At 32.2% G+C, this 18,045-nt stretch overlaps 1 protein-coding gene across 1 annotated transcript in view; it reads right to left on the minus strand.

Moving 5' to 3' along the window:
* LRP1B (LDL receptor related protein 1B) overlaps positions 1-18,045 on the minus strand; it is a 2,378,573-nt gene that overhangs the window by 126,964 nt on the left and 2,233,564 nt on the right. The window lies entirely within an intron of this gene.

Here is an 18,045-nt window from a genome sequence, read left to right on the forward strand (position 1 = left end):
GGTGAGGCATTAATGAGAATAAAAAAGACATGGGAAAAAGGAGAGTAAAAAAAAAAAGAAGACAATTTATACTTTGTAGACTCCATGCAAGAAGTTTTTCATTTATTCATCAGAAAGAGCAATTTACTTATACTCAAGTATATATAAATGTATCCATATGTAAATATAAATAGGTACAAATATACCTCCAGACCTATATACAAATAATATGTGGATGCTTAATACCTAAAATGAAAAAGAATTATGGAAGGCAAAATAAGAGTACTTAGTCTGAAAGTCAAATAAACAAATAAATAATTGTATGAAAAAGATCTTATTGGTATGCACAGATGACTAATTTTCTTTTAGGGAGATCAAACATCATGACCTGAGTAGCAAATACAGCAGAGCTATAACTAATGCAATAATATCAGGGTTTTTCCAGGCAGTCCATACTTTGGGGAGGAGGAGTTTTGCTTCTTCTTAAAGGCCTTTTGGAAACAGCCATCTTAATACTATAGTCTTCTACTATATTGACTAGCATTACCTTGTCTAAAACTTAAAAAGGAACTTACAGCCTTAGTCCCATTTCAGGAAAAAAAAAATCATCATCATGTTGCCTATCTCTTTTAGGTCAATTGTTATCTTCTCTAATGTTTATGTGAATGCATTTTAGTCTTAGGGTTAGGTGTTTCCTCCTCGCCCAGTGCAACATGTGTTTTTACTGTCCTTTTTATTATCTCACTTTTCTTTACTCTTTTCCCCTTCTATTATTTTTCCCTCTCCCATTCTCACATGTGAGAGAATTTCTAGTTATGGCTTTAAAACACAGCTTTCAAGAGAATTTAAGATATAGGAGGGTTTAGGATTTAATAAGGAGAGAAATGAATTATATTTTGGAGAAATTTAATTATCATTAGCAGTTGACTTAAAAAAAAGGAACTATGGGAGAACTTTCCTATAAAACAAAGCCAAATCAGCAATTCCACAACTCCTGCTACACAGTGTAATTTAAGATGAGAATAGGTTCCTGAAAAACATGTATTAAAAAGGAAATGTGGACTAACTGAGGCATACATCAAATAGTCAGGGTCATCCGAATGGGTATATCAATCTTTTTAATGACTTATTTAACCAACAAAATTCTATAATTTTTTCCAGGTTCTTATTTTCCTCTATTCTAAAAATGTGTGCCCTCTATCTATTCAGCATTATTTCAGGGTTAACTAAAAGATAGATGAATGCTGAGCACTCTGAAATAAAAAGTGTTTTAGTCAGATAAATAATGCTCTTAGATGGGAAGTCCACAGGGATTTCACCCAATCGACTCACAAAATCATTTGCAACTGCTTTGGTATCCCTTAAATTGACTGATATTTTTTTCTTAGGTTGACAGCATTTATGTAACATTTACAAATAAATAAATCACCAAGGAGTTGAGTGCATGCCAATGTGAACAATAAATTTATATATGAGATAAAATTTTCCTTTTGCTATTGAGGTCCTGTTTTTCATTTTTTTTAGTCAAGTAAACCAAAACTTTAGCATTCTAAAAAAACTTGCATATTATCCATGTAGACAATTATATGTTTTCTTTATTATGCATATTCATGTATATACCATATTCTATTGTAATGGTAAACATTCTGAACAAATATTTAATATGCATTTTATCTGTGCTGTATGCAATGTTTTCATTTTGTTTGATTTAAATTTACAATGACCTAAAAATAGCTTATATCTTATTTACAAAGAAAGTTGGCAGTCTGGCAATGAAACAACTTGATTCTTACAGGTTGAAGCATATGGTCACCTCCAATATTTTTTAAAGGACACCAGAGAATCAGACTATATATAACACAATAGATTGTAGAATGAAGGACTAATTCCTGACCAATCCCAGGTTGGATGATATTGGATTAAGGGACATGAAACTTTATCTTTTTTTAAACAAAGTATAGGAGATAATTACATAGTGGCTCTTTTTCTACAGTTACTTCCTGGGGCAGAGAAATGCTAGTGACATATAGATACAATCAAAGAAACATAGGATATTGGGGCCAAGTTATGAATCAATCTTATCTAGAGTTGAGAATATAACAGTGAATTATTACAAATCAGCAGCTCTCTGATAAAAGGACTATTTTTTAAAAGTTTAAACAATTTAAGTATTTATTGATTGCTTACTAAATGCCACCATGATTGGCAGTATGAGACATACAATATGAGTCATAAATTAAGACCTGGTCCTTGACCTTAGAGATCTTATGATCAATTAATGTATAAAATATACATTTTCCCCTTGTGTTTAAGATATATAACACTTTTTCATGGACCAAAATTAGGTTTGGCATGAGTAAAAATGTAAATTAAACATTTCTAAATTGGTTATATTACATAAAAGGGCCTGCAATGAGTTAGGAATTTTGGGAGGAGATTTATAGATAGCCGTTTACAAAGTATGTATACTAAAGTAAAGTGAAGGGAAAAGTACAAATAGAAGAAAACTAAGTCCCCTCATTTCATGTAAGAGAAATAGAGGAAAAAAAAAAACAAAATAAGAATATCTAAATCTAAATTAAATCCCCTGAAATAGTTAAATAAATGAGTGCATAAAATTGAGCATAAGATACTTGCCTCCTAAGCTTATGCAGGAAGCTGACAGGACATTGAAATATGTGTTCTAATGAAATTTGAAATTTGTCATTTTTAAGAGACAGTGTAAGCTGATGCTTACCCTGACTGCAAAAGCCCCTGTTCGTGTTTTTGTACAATGTAAAAAGCACATTTTGACTACATCCTTCCAGACAGATGATTTCTTCCCTAATAACTTATCTGAATGTGCAGCCAAACTTTGGGGGCCTGAGGCATTCTTCTACATCATAGTAGTTGAAAAATATTAGTCAAATGCATGAAACTCTTAAGTATTAGAGAGAAAAATAACCTGACAGGATGATTGCAACAAAATTAGAGATTACTACTTCAAATTATGAATCTTTCAAAGCTGTGGAATGAAATGTACCTATTGTAATTTCATAAAATCAACACATAAGTCATTAGAGACATTTGTTTCAAATCAAAGAAAAGGAAAGAAAGTATAAAAGAAGAGTTGAAAAATTTAAGACTAGGGAAATACTTTCTTTTTTTTTAAATGTAATAGTTACAGTTGACAACATCTTTTAGGAAAATCAGTCTATTTCTAGAGAAATTGGCATTCTAGAGAATTGGCATTCTGAGATTCATGACATATCTATTCAAATATTTCCATATGTGTAAATATTAATATTTTTTCTTTGTATAATACTAAAAAATGTAAAAAAAAAATGGGGCCAAATTTTGGGGGTGCTAGCCACGAAGTTAATATGAAGTTCAAATTGTACATCTGACATATTTGAGGTGGTATAGTAGATAGAGTGCTAGGCTTGAGAGTCATGAGAATCTCAATTCAAAGACACTTATTAAGTGTGTAACTCTGGGCAAGCCACTTTACCTCTGTCTGTCTCAGCTTCCTCATCTGTGACATGGGCTAAATAAGGGAACATTCCACCCAAGGATTTTGTGTGATTTAAAGGGGATAATAACAAAATGTTTATCACGGCCTCTGGAATATAATACATGCTATGTAGATGATATTAGATTAAGATGATATTAGATTGATTAGATTAAATTGATAAATAGATAGCTATTATTACCATTATTATAATTTCCATAGACAAATCATAGGATCATAAATTTACAGTTGGAAGGAACCAGGCCATTCAATACAATACCTTCATTTTTCAGATGAGAAAACTGAGGCTAGTTATTGCGCCTGATTTCTCTACTTTAATTTTTAAGTGCTTCTAGACAACTCTAAAGCTATAAATGAGAAAGGAGTGTTCAAGATGTTCATCAGAGCCTTCATTGAGAAAATCTTCACTGATTATGATAGCTCACATTTCTATAATTGCTTTAAAATTCACAAAATTCTTTTCTCATAACAACACAGTGAATTTGATCATTTTGGTATTACTTTATTCCTATAATCCCTAAGTAGAAAATTGGTTTTTGACTAAACTACATAAATGAAATAAACACTTTAAAAGTTTCCATCCAGAGAAGAAGAAATTTGAATTGGCTATATGTAATTTGAGGGCCCATAAAATAAAGGTCAACTGAAATTCTTTTTAATGTCAGAAGAGAATTGAAACCATTTGTAATTGTTTTTCTCTTGTTATTTCTTATGACCTCATTTGGGGTTTCTTGGCAGAGATACTAAAATAGTTTGCATTTCCTCATTTTAGAGATGAGGAAACTGAGGCAAATAGGGTTAAATGACTTGCTCAGGGTCACACAGCTAATAAGTGTGTAAGACTGGATTTAAAATCAGGTCTTTCTGACTCCAGTCCTGGCACTATATTCACTGCTTCACAATGCTGCCCATTTGCAATATAGCTGTTTCATCTTATTAAATTCTATGATTACCATATTTTAAAAGAGAGTTTTATTACTTTAAAAGAAAGGCTAAAGAAAGAAATTTGGCAATAATGATTTACAAAATAAATTTTAACAGAAACAATACTCAAAGAGTTCAATAAAGGACATATAAGAGGGAAAAATCATCTAATTATAATAAAAAATGCTCTCAATAAGAGATTGTTTCACATATACAAATTGGAAGGATATGATTTGCATTATGGACATCTTTACTTGTCATATGCTCAATTCAAGGCAACAAGCAATTACAAAATAAGCAGTGTAGACACCCTCCTTCACCCCCGAATGTAAAGACATCAAAATGTCTTGATATTTGAATCTTCCTTTGGAAACAGGAGGCATCATGTGCCAGCCAAGTCAAACCACCATGACTACTATTGCTACTTCAAGGCCCTAAAGGAAACAGCCCAGACCTCTAAGACCAAAAGCTTTGGGAGAAGCACTGCTCCCTCAAACCACCAAATCTGCTTCTGGACCAGCCTCCCACAAACATCACTGAAGGAAGAGATCTTTGTGGACCATCTTTCTTATCACTACCAGTAACAAACACTGAACAAACGCAACCAAAAGGTAGCTCATCACAATGTGGAAGTAGCTTTAATTCACAGTCCTGGACTGCTATTTTTGCTTTCAGTTCAGCCCTTAGATCTGCCATCCCAGGAAACAACTCCTACAGAAAAGTGGTCAGTCATTCTCACCAACTACTATCACATACATGGCAGGCAAACCAACCTAGCCAAAGAGGCAAGTGAGCTGAGAGACAGGAAGCAACATGCAGCAGGCAAGACAAACTATCATCACCATCTTCAGACCCTGATGGGAGAGCTCAGGAGCCTGAACCAAAGAACCATTAGAATAACAATGCTTCTAGTTCAGTGTCTCCAGCCACAGTTTCTGGGAAGCAGCACCTGTGAAGATGGGGCTCCCATGGGTTAACAGCCACAGGTACTAAAAATCCAAGAGAGAAAATTCTTGCCACTAAAGACCTTGGCACTATCGAATTATTTAATATCAGAAACTGACAGAATTTTATCAGTGGAAATGACTTTGAAGAAAACCATTTAGTATCTGACTTGCTGCTTCATCTAAAGGACTATGGGAACTATTCTTCTGTCTTTCAGCTGAAAGATTCATATATATATCAACATAGTTTCTCCCATTCCACTGTAAGCTTCTCCAGAAGACACTCTGAGCACTTTACTTTGTACATAGGAAATCCTTCTAAATGCTTTATTCATTCATTCATTCATTAACTCTGCTTTTTCTCCTCAGTGATGTCTCCTTATTTAATTTTAAATGACCAGTTCTCTCTTAATAATTGCATAAATGTCTATTCTCAGATCCTTTGTTCCCATGAAGGTTTAAATGCCTTATAACAGTTTAAAATATTATCCTGCCCATAAGTATCTCACAAATATAAGGAAAACAAAGTTTTATACTAAAGATGCCAGAGGTGAAATGAATCACATAGTCACAATGATAGAAATGGAAGGTATACCTTCTTAACTAAGAAAATTATTCAGTCCTTCCTACAAGATGTTGAAAAAATACTACTCTGATATCTGATTTATTCATGAAATAAGAAAAATGGAGAGAGCCTTGCAAGATCATTTTGTTCAATCTTTATATATATCACTATATTTCACTTGATATAGTGATTTATAATGTATCAACTTGCACAAATAAATCATCTCATTTGAGAGTTTCCCCTCTTTTATGGTTAGGTCCATGAAGCTCATAAGATTTAAATGACTCAGTTAGAGTGACACAGTAAGATTCATAGGTGGAAGCCTAAACTCAGGTATCCCTGATTCCAAATATCTCATTCTTCCAAACAATCATCTGCTTCCTATCAAATAGATGAATATTTGGAATGTTAAGTCCTCATAACTACTAATCAAGAATTCTTAATTGGGGGTCTATGAAATTATTTTATACTTTTTACCTTTAAAATATTTTGATAATTATATTTTGATTTAATTGTTTTCCTTTGAGATCTTACATATTTTTTGCATGTATTTAAACATTAAATATTTTTAAAACATTATTCTAAGGTAGGAGTACTTAGGCTTTAACAGACTACAAAAGGGTCCAAGTCACAAAAAGCTAAAAATCTCTCTTTGTTAAATACATTTGATCCAAGGAATAAAGTTATTGAATGAATTTTATAGGTCTCATTAAATGTAGTTGGCTGAATGAGTAAAGATGAAGCAAAATGTTCTATTTTTTTTTACTTATTTTAACTACAGAAATAGGAAACAAAATTACTCATAGCCATGTAATTCAAGAATTCTTGCCCTTTATCACCCTTTTCATTCCCTTCTTTAATTATATGGAATAGTGATTAACTACAAAAATCTGAATAAGTTGTACTAATCATGCTAATTAAAAAAAGATTAAATCACTCAAATGCCCTTAAATCATCTTTACTTAATATTTAACTTAAGATACAATTTCAATGATGAAGCTGAATCCACTGATCTATCAATTCCATTTAGCTAAAACATCTCAAAAACTTATGCAGAAAAGATATGTAAATATATAATATGTAGTTAAAATAAATGTGAAGATTGAGAGCTGAAAAAGTAAAGACTTATTATTTGGCCAGGTAGGATGGTATCATGGACATCTTAAAGTATGTATTGCTGTAAAATCAGCGAATGGTACTTTGACATGTTATCACTAAAACTTGTCATCCTAATGCAAGATTCCTTTAATGTACTTGGCTAATACAATCTGTATTATTCAATGATACAATGCATAGGCACCATAGTAAACATGGTGATAAAAGTAAAATGAAAGCAATAAAACTGAATTCTTTCTGATTTGGCTTTCTATGTATCAGAATATACTAGGAGAAATCATGTAGAGAAAAACAAAGTTCATTAGCTGTTAGCATTATGGCAAGTGGTTGGAATTCTTTTATGTCACATAAATCCTCAAAAGAAAAACTCAAAAGTCATCCATCCTTCCTAACCATGAGTTAAAAAAATCAGGATCATACTTATTTGGATTCCAAATAAGATGTATTTCACTTTAGATAATAGATGTGTTGCTGAAGGGTTATACGTAAAATTTTTGTGACACTGGGAAAATCAACTAACTTCTCAGAGTCTCTTTTCTGTCTTCTATAAAATGGAGATGATGTTTGCATTACCCATTCTATAGATTCCACTTTTAAGTATCATAAAACTGCTTTTTTATTAGTGATAACAGGCTCCATTTTAAATTTATTAAAGTTTTGAAATTATCCATTTCTCTCCATAATGATCTGTAAAAAAAATAACTAACCTGTAAAATGCATATTAAAGGAGTCTTTTGTTTAAGAGAATCTAGACTGTAATTTCCTTTAACTCTCTGGTATGATTTTTAGTAATTAAGTAATAAATTTATCCTTTCTTTCATTAAATGGTAGCTATTGCCAGAAAACTTCTCTAAAGAGTACTCCTGGGGAATATAATCTGGGTTTGTAGAAGTGAACTTTAAATGAAATTCAGAAGAACTCTTGGAAGAAGCTGACAAAGGGTGAGTATGTGTTTGGGCGGGAGGGGTGAGTGTGTGAGAAAGAAAAAGAGTTAGAAATAGAGATACAAGTCAGTAACCAAAGAGAGGTGTCCACATTTTGGATTCAACGAGTATCAAGGTTTGGGGGAAAGAAACAATATGAGTCTGATAGGTCAAGTCTCCCAAACCATTTTGAATAGTAGCTTTGCATCAGGGAGCGGGCATTTTGGGTAATAGACTATACTTTGATATGTCCATCTTCTCTATACCCATTGGAGCAGAGAGGGATCTGGGGGAAGTATAACTAAATACAAAGTTGCACCAGGAAAGGCAAGAAGGGTAAAAGTTTTGCAATTCTTTCATAACTAGGCAATAGAAAAAACAATGAATGGTTTTGAGCAAAAGAATGACATGATTAGATCTGCATAAAAAGAAAATTAAAATTACTTCAGAATAAAGAGTGAATTAGAAAGAAAAAATGGAGGTGGGAAAACTAGTTGGGAAGCTATTGCAATATTCCAGGAAAGTAGTAATGAGAGCTTGTATTGGTATTAGGAGGGGACAGAAGACAGAATAGGAAATAGAAAATGATGATTTGAGATTTGAGAATTTTGTTGATAATGGAATTGGCAAAAATTGATTGAATGTGGGAAGAAAAGAATTAAAATTTTAAGTATAGATGATATGGATAGTATGCCATTAACAGAAACTGATAAGACTTAGTTTTAGAAGAAAGATGGTTAAATTAATTTTATTTCCAGTTCATTGTTGGGATTATTCCATTCACATATAGTCAGTCATATTAACAATTGGTCTTGTCTGAACTTTTATTTAACATTTGTTGCAAGTTTTCCTTGAAGATCCATCTGAGAACATTTTAGGTTCTTTTTTTGTAGCATTTAAACAAATTCTATAAATCTGTGGTTTTTAACTGGGGCCAGTGAAATTGGTTTAATATTTTGATAATCTATTTCAACATGATTGATTGTCTTTGTATCCTATCATTTTATTTCAAAAACAATCATTTGGGGGAGTTTATCCATAGGTTTTATGAGATTTCTGAAAATATCCATAATAAAAATATTAAGACCCCTTCAATATAAATAGCTGTTTTCAGGTTTTTAACAGTTTTTGTTATTGCTGTTGTACTCATAAAGCCCCATTTTTTACTTGGATGACTCGGCTATTATTGAATATGTCTGGGTAGATTGTTCACCAGTCAATGTTCCTATTTCAGATGTATGCAGGCATGTCAGTATCCATATCATTTTTGAATCTGCTCTTTTAAGAAATAGAAAGGAATGTGGCAGGCAATTATTGAAATGTTACTGAGACATGACGCTAGAGTATACATCAAATTAATGGGACAAATAGCTTTTCGTGTATGTGACCACTCAGAACTTTTGCCTATTATGTTTCTTTTTATTTTAAAATTTTGTATTTGTCCTTCTTCCTAATGTTTATGTCTTCTTACTGTTATCAGCTGCGTCCGACTTTCCTGACTTCTACTGATTTCACTGTCATAACAACTTTCTCTCTCCTTCTGACACTGCAGTTTGGACTTAAGTACGTCCTTTGGCAATAATTTTTAATTTCTGCTCCTAACTTTTGAGAATCCTGACTCAGGTGTGACAATGATGTCCCCCTGGACAAAGATAGTTGTTAATGGGCTTTGATGCCAGCTCCTAAAATAACCTTAGCACCTGGAAATTTTTGAATTATGATTTATAGTAGAACTCTTCTAGTTGTTACATTTTAGCTCTAGCCAGTGTGATTACAGTAGAAAGAATACTATTCCTGGAATTTGAAATTGAGTATTTATTAGCTGATCCTGGGCACACACACTGAAACTCAGTTTCTTATTTTGAAAAATGGGGTGAGAACACTACTCACAGAGTTTGACTCAATTTCATTTTTTTCTTTTTTTTTTCTTGCTCTATTTTGTGTAGACATAATTTTTGTCCTAAAAGCAGGGACCATATCTAACTTACTTTATATATCTCCTTATGTTGTGTTCAATTTTTTCAGTCATTCCAGGAGTCTTTATGACCCATTTTGTATTTTATTGGTAAATATACTGGAGTGGTTGCCATTTCTTCCTCCAACTCATTTTATAGAAGAGAAAACTCAGGCTGGCAAGGTTAAATAACTTGTTCAGGAGAACAACAGATAGTAAGTGTGATGACTGGATTTGAACTCAGGTTTTTCTTGACTCCAGTCCCAAAGCTCTGTCTCCTGGGTCATCTATCTGCCAAGTATGGAACCACTCATAAAAAAGTGCTTAATAAAAATGGTTTTTACAATGATGATCATACCATGACACAGTAAATTGACTTTTATTTCAAATAATTTATTTGTAACTATTTTGTGATATTCATGAAGTTCAATTTTTATTCTCATCTTTCTTCTCTCTTAGGCTGTCAAAATCTTTGTACAAGCTTGTTGATATGTTTTGTTTTCTTTCCTCATCACTTACTTTTAAGTTCTTTGCAAACTTATTTAAACCGTGTCTCTACTGAAACTTAAGCTTATCAGGGCACTCCTAATTATCTAATCTAATGACCTTTTTATTTTAAATTTATGTTTAACAAACATTGCCTTATGATTAATGATCTTTTAAAAATCTCTGTCTTTAACTTCTTTGGTCAACTGAAAACTTCCTTCTTGATCATTTCTACTCTCTTGGTTTTTGAGACAGCACATTCTATTGGTTCTCTTGCCTCTTCACTAATCACTATAGAGACCATTTAAAATATTTATGAATAGCAAGTGTTGAAAAAAAAAAGGTAGTGAATCAGATTTAGGAGAATATTGTTTATTTGGTTATTATAGCTAAGCTTGCTTCCAGTTTTCCACTTCTGACATAAAGGTGCTTGATATTAGTAAATCTAATGCCAGGGACAGATTAATCATTAAGAACACACCAGCTTATGAAATGCAGCTACTTAAAGATTGCTGTTTACATAACCAAGCCAAACTAGCTAAATAAACAACAATAACACAACAGACAGTCCTAAAACTCAGTCTGGAATTCATAGGACCTTTCAATATAGGTCCCCTATCTATGTTTTCAATGTTATCTTACATTGCAACTCTTTGTGTACTTTTTCATTCTAGTCAACATAAACTAGTAATTCCCCATATTTACAATGCTTTCCCATACCTTTCTTTTGACTGACTATATCTTCTGATACTTTCATTTATTTTGTCCTCCTGGAAATCAGCTTCCTCCCTAAAATCTTTCTTTATCTTCACAGGCTGACATATGTGTTATTCCCTTATCAAAACTTGTAAGCACTTTATATGAGTGTTTACTTATTTTTCACTTTATATTTTAGGTATTTATTTATATGGCTTATGAAACCTTCTTATAGGAGTAACTACTATAAACTTTGTTATGTTTTTGTTATTTTTCACACACTCCCAATCATCCCAAATGGCAATGAAATCATCTCAGAATTCTGGTTAAAGCAAAACTCATTGATGTATCTTCCTGGTCACATAAAGAGTAAAACTTTCAACATTTAGTAATCATATCCTCAAGCTTAATGAACTACTTGTTATTTATCATCAGAGAGGTCTGAGTCAGGCCTGTCTCAGAAAATAACTACCAAATTGCGAATCATCTTGGTCTGAGACTACATTTGAAATCTGTTGCTTCCCCTCTTCCTGCCTTTATCCCCTATGCCCACATACCAGTATAACAGAGTACATCAAATAATAAATTTTGTAAAGGAACAAATGTGTGGGAAAAGTGAACCAGATGGTCCTCAGAGGCCGACTTTTCCTGGAATTGATAGCTTCTTCACTGCCCTTATATTAATATCCCTTATTAAGTCTTTCAGTGATTGTACCATGTACTTCCCTGAAATGTTTGTAACACATAGATTCTCCCCTTCTTTGAAATAGCCCTGTTCAAGCCATGTTGATTCCATCTTGTTCTGTACCAGCCATTTTGATGTATGTGACCCGTAGTAAACTGTAAGATCAGCTGGGGCTGCTAGTATTCTTTAGGGTCTCCTTTCTTCCCCCTCTCATAGCAAAAAGACTTAGATGCTAAAAAGAGGAGGATTCCAAAATCAGTGAGAAAAGTTCTCTCTGATGAGCATTTCTTTTTAATGTAATGAAACCAGCTATGCTAAGACAATATGCTAAAAATATACATTTTTCTTCAGCAACTTTACTCTCCTTTTGTTTTTGTATGATTTTGTTTCAAAAAGAACCATCTTTCTTTTCTTTGTTTCACATAATGATACATAGAATAATGTTAGCTTATGGATGTGCCCTAAAATTTTGTATAAAAGAAATGTCTTTTGGTAGGTTCATTATAGATATCTTCCACTTTGGTTTCTCTCCTGGCTGTCCATAATAAAGGCTTCTTTGCTTCACTATTGAGTCATTATTGCTATCATTTGACCTTGACCTTGGAAACCCAAATTGGCAAGTAGTGACCCTCTTAGGTCTCCAAAAAAAATTCCAATATAAGTGATTTAATCCATCATTGAAAACCTACATTTTATCTATTAATGTGAGGAAAATAGAGAAGGGATATATCTATCACTTCCATTGTCCCACAGTTTGCTTAGATTAAACAAAGTAATTAGAATTCTTTCAAACTGAAAACTTGACAGATTTTTTGCACACATAAAATAAATACTTCCATATACACATACATATACACAAATGTATTGTTTTTACAACTACTACTACTACCACCAACACTACTGTACTTCCATATATACATACATTATACACAAATGTATTGTTTATTATCTGTCCCTCCAGCTCTATGTGACTCTTTTCTAAGAAAACACGTACTACCTAGGTATGATTATAAAGATATATAATAAAGGAAACTATTGCAGAGAAATTAATATCACCCTAAGAATGCATTTTATATTTTCCATTATACTTTGATTTGGCTATGATTTCACCTATGAAGACAGTTACTTTATAGCAACCTGTTGCCTCTTTTCATTGTGTGCCATTTCTGACCGTGTCTTTTAACAAATTCTTTGAAGAAAATCTATAGAAAATATTGAAAATTTTTTTGTTTTTCTGAATACTTCATAAATATCTAAATAACACCAAGAAGTATCTGCTATCTCTATATTTGCTACATACTAGACCACTTATATTTGTAATCCTGTATGTCCTTGATGATTATCTTTTATCACAATTACGTATGAGAAGTTGGCTACCAAACATGCACTTAACATGTATCTTTCCATTACTATGTGAGTAATCTATAATTTTTATTCTTTTGAGACTGGCATTCTACAAATTGCAAATAACTCCATTAAGCAAATATTAATGAACCTTGGCCACAGCAACCAGATTGAGATCATTGAAAATTCTGTGCAATTTCACAAATCTAAACCAAGCCAATCACCTACAAATATTAAGTTCTGGAAACAGTTCACTCTTTCTTTCTTGATGATATCATCAGCTCCTACGGGTTCAATTATCACCTCTTTGCAGATGATTCACAAGTCTACAAATCTTGTTTTCTCACTTCTAGACTCCAGTCCCATGTTACCAATTGCTTGATGAACATTTCTAACTAGATTTCCCATGGGCATTTTAAACCTTCTATGAGGCAAAAAGAATCTCATTATACTTTGCCCTCACATTCCTCCATAAAACAAATGAAAAATAAATAATAAAAAATCATCCTCCTTACCAACTTTCCAATTTCTGTCAAAGGCACTATCATGTATTCAGTTACCTTGAAAGTCATCTTTGATTCTTTCCTCTTTCTCAGTCTTATAGCATTCTTTCCTCTTTCTCAGACCTTATAGCTTATCAATTATCAAGTCTTATTGATTTTACCTTCACATTTCCCATGTCCGTAGCTGATATTTCACTCAAATGGCCACTATGCTAAGTAAAAGCCTCAATGTCTTTTCTGGACTATTACAGCAGTCTACTAGTTGGTTTCTCTACATCACAAATCTCTTCATTCTAGTCCATCCTTCAAACAGCTTTTGAATTGACCTTTTCGAAGCACAGACCTGACCATATAAGTCCTTTGCTCAGAAAACTTTAGTGGTTCCCTCTTGCCTTTAAGAAAAATACAAAATAAAATATAACTTCCTCTGTTTAGCATTTAGAGTCTTCCCAATCTGATTCCAACTAAATTAAGTTATTTCATATTACCTTTCTCCCTTACCCTGTGTCATTTCCCCAGTCGCTTATGTCCCCAAAATTCTATATTCCAACCATTATGACCTACTACTTGTTCACTGCATACATTCCAACTCTAAGAGAAAGAATGCTGAATTTAAAGTCAGAAAGAGAAGGGTCAAATTTAGCCATAGGTATTTCCTTCTTGCTGGACTCTGGGCAAGTCATTTAGTTTCTCTGTGCCTAAATTTACTAATCTATAAAACAGGAATAATATTAATATCTACAACACAAGAATGTTGTGAGGATCAAATGAAATAATGCATATTAAATGTTTTGCAAATTTTAGAGCACTACAAAAAGGTGAGCTATTAATATTATCTTCTTCCTTTATGGAAGGAGGTATACCTAACCCCTGTGTAGAATATTTTCTTTGCTTGCATTTATTACATTTTTACATTACTTGCATTCTTGTATTTCTAATCTCAAACCTAAGGTCAAATAATGGTAATTAAGCAGAGTTGTTTTTTTCCTGATTCTCAGACATCTTAGTGTCCTACACTCAAAAAAATCACCCTGTAGTCACTTTTTATATATTTATATTCATTTATTTGTGTTCATGTTGTTTTCCTTCATTATGTCATTATCTTAAAGGCAAGAACTCTCATTTTTGTCCCTGGGTTCCTACAATTAACTTTAGTATCTTACATGAGGTAGACAGTTAATAAAGACTTTTGAATTTGAATTTACAAACACATTATTCATTATACAACTACATGTCCTAGTTTGAGTAAATTTTTTTCCTTTAAATCAATTTTGATTTTGCAATATTTATAGTAAAGACAATCTCTTCTAAAAAATTATGGATTTTGTTTAGGTTGATTGATAATATTCTAGAACTCTATTCATAGATATACAAAGCCAATAGCATATAGAAGCATTTGAAGAAAAAAAAAACAGTGATAGATAAATAGAATCGATAGAAAACTATACATGGAATCAGAAAGACCTGAGTTCAAATTCAGCCTCTGACACTTAACCTTATAACCTTCCACATTTGTAAAATGGGATAATAATGGCACTTTCCTCCCAAGATTGTTGTGTTGATGAAAGGAGATAATTATAAAGTGTTAAATAGAATACCTAGCACATACCAAGCATTATGCAAATATTAGCTATTATCATTATTATTATTTTATTTGTTTTTCTGACTGGACACCCTACACAATACAGAATTTTAAATCTTTTGGTAAGCAAACATGTCTATATGACTTTTACTTTGCTATTGTTGGTATTTAGGACTCATGATATCGAACAAATATTACTGGACTTGGAGTCTGAAGATCTGGGTTAAAATCATGGCTTTTTTATTTACTACATATATAACTGGTAAAATCACTTAATTTCTCTCCAACTAATTTTGCTTATGTATTTAAAAAAGGAATTGACTAGATAACTTGTAACAGCCTTATGAGCTTTAAAATCATAGGATTCTTGAAAAAATGCTTTCCAGGATCACATTTGACAGAGAGGCGTGTAGGATGATACCATGCCCTGAAAGTATATTATTTGTGGAAAGCTCTTAAATTAGCATTTTATTCAATTAAATCAAATACTTAAAAAATAAAGATTAAACATCTTTATTTTCTATTTAGCATCTTATTTTTTATGACTGAAAGTCAGTTAGATGACTATAAAGATGTAGTTCTAGGTTAAAAATTATCTGAGAATGTATGCCTGTTCTTATATAATGAAAAGATTACTGAACAGAGAATCACAGGGTTTTTGTTTGAATTCAGAGTCTGATATTTACTACTTGTGAGATCTTAGAAAACAATTTAATCTCTTTACAATTCATTTGGGGGCTAGAGGACTAGATGTTCTCAAAAATTCTTTTTATCTCTGAATGCAATGATTCTATTTATGTTTTTCATTAGGATCATCTCAGGGTGTGAATAAATCATAAAATATTTTCCAAAAAAAGATTTATAACAATAAGAAACTTTATGTCTCAGGAGTTCCTAATGTTTTCTTGTTGGTTTTTTTTTTTTTTTAAATAAAAGAAGTACCTATAATTATTTTCATACTTCTATAATTTCTCTCTCTCTTAAATATTTTGAAAATTGGTCCATAAAAGTCTTTATAATTGCATCACCTTCTTAATCACATACTATATAGCAGACACTGTGTTGTTATCAAATAACTTATAACCAAAATATCAAAAATACTTACAACCATTCTGTGAGATAGGTGCTATTTCCATTCCTATTTTACAGTTGAGGAAACTGAAGAAGACAGAAAGTAAGTGCCTTTCCCAGGGTTAAATAGTTTGTATATATCTGGAAGCAGATTTCAACTGAGATCTTTCTCCAGAGCTAGCATTTTATCCCTGAGCTATCTAGCTGCCTCAATCATTGTTAACACTTCCCCAAGTTACTCTATCAGTTACTGAAATAGAAGAATACAGTTAGTGCCAAAATAATTGTTATAATAAAATATTATAGAAATTTTGGCAGGTTTGTTTAATTCCACATGTTTATTATCTGTCCTTCCAGCTCTATATGAAAATATTTTTGAGATGATTGTTTTTGTGACAATACTCATTGCATTTGTTGATCTATTCTCTATAATGTTTTGTAAATTATTTGGTATGCTAAATGACTTGTCTCTTGATGCTGCTGCTGCTACTACTGACTAGTACTACTAGTATTACTAGTTTTATTACTGCTGCTGCTACTATTATTACTATTGTTACTACTACTACTAGTATTATTACTACTACTATTGATCCTGTTACTATTACTACAACTATTATTACTAGTGCTGTGGCTGCTACTACTACTACTAGTACTATATTACTACTACTACCACTACCACCACCAACACCTAGTATCACTAAGTAGTAGTATAATAGTACTAATATACTAAGTAGTAGTATCACTACTATTACTACTACTATCACTATTACTAGTACTACTACTACTAACACCAACACTAGTATTAATATTATTCCTATTCCTACTCCTATTACTACTACTACTACTACTACTATCAATATTGCTGCTACTACTACTACTACCACCAACACTATTACTACTCCTACTCCTAGTCCTACCACCAACATTACTATCACTATTACTCCTACTCCTACCCTTACTCTTACTTCTACTACTACTATCACTATTACTCCTACTACTACTATCAATATTACTACTACTACTACTACTACCACCACTATTACTATTACTCCTCCTCCTATTATTTTTCTTTCTATGTATCTTTCTATTTATCTATCATAGCTGGTGTTTACATAGAGCCTTCTGTATGCTAACTACTGTGCTAAGGACTTCATAAGTATCATCTCATTTGATTTCCACATCATTTCTACGAGGCAAATGCTTTTACTGTCCCCATTTTGTGGTGAAGGAAACTGAGGCAAATAGAGGTTAATCACTTCCCAGTGGGTCACATAGCTAGTTTGTTTCTGAGGCAAAATTCAAATTCAGATATGTCTGACTGAAGGCCCAGTGTGTCACATACCTACTTCAATATCCATAAGATCCTAAGATCTTATCTTATCCTAAGAGCTGATGTATGTATACTGTCAGGTTATGTTGTGTGTATATATCATAGTGGACTCCTTCAAAATTTCTGCCTTTAGAATTCCCTACCTTTCTTCAAAAGATACTTCAAATACTACTTCACAATGAGTCCTTTTCTAATTTGCTGTTAGCCCAATCCCACAGAATACCTAGTATTATTTTGCATTATGTTTGCATATAATTATGTCTATACAAGCCGTCTCTTCCAATAGAATAAAGACTCCTTAAAGGAGCTATTTAATTTTTACCTGTGTATTTTTAGAACCAAGCATATTACTCTGAACATAGAGAGCATTAAACAATTGCTCGTTATAAATTCATTTATTCTTATGATAATCCTCTAAAATAAATGCTTCAG

Source organism: Sarcophilus harrisii, chromosome 3 (genome assembly GCF_902635505.1).
Source record: "Sarcophilus harrisii chromosome 3, mSarHar1.11, whole genome shotgun sequence".
NCBI lineage: Eukaryota > Metazoa > Chordata > Mammalia > Dasyuromorphia > Dasyuridae > Sarcophilus > Sarcophilus harrisii.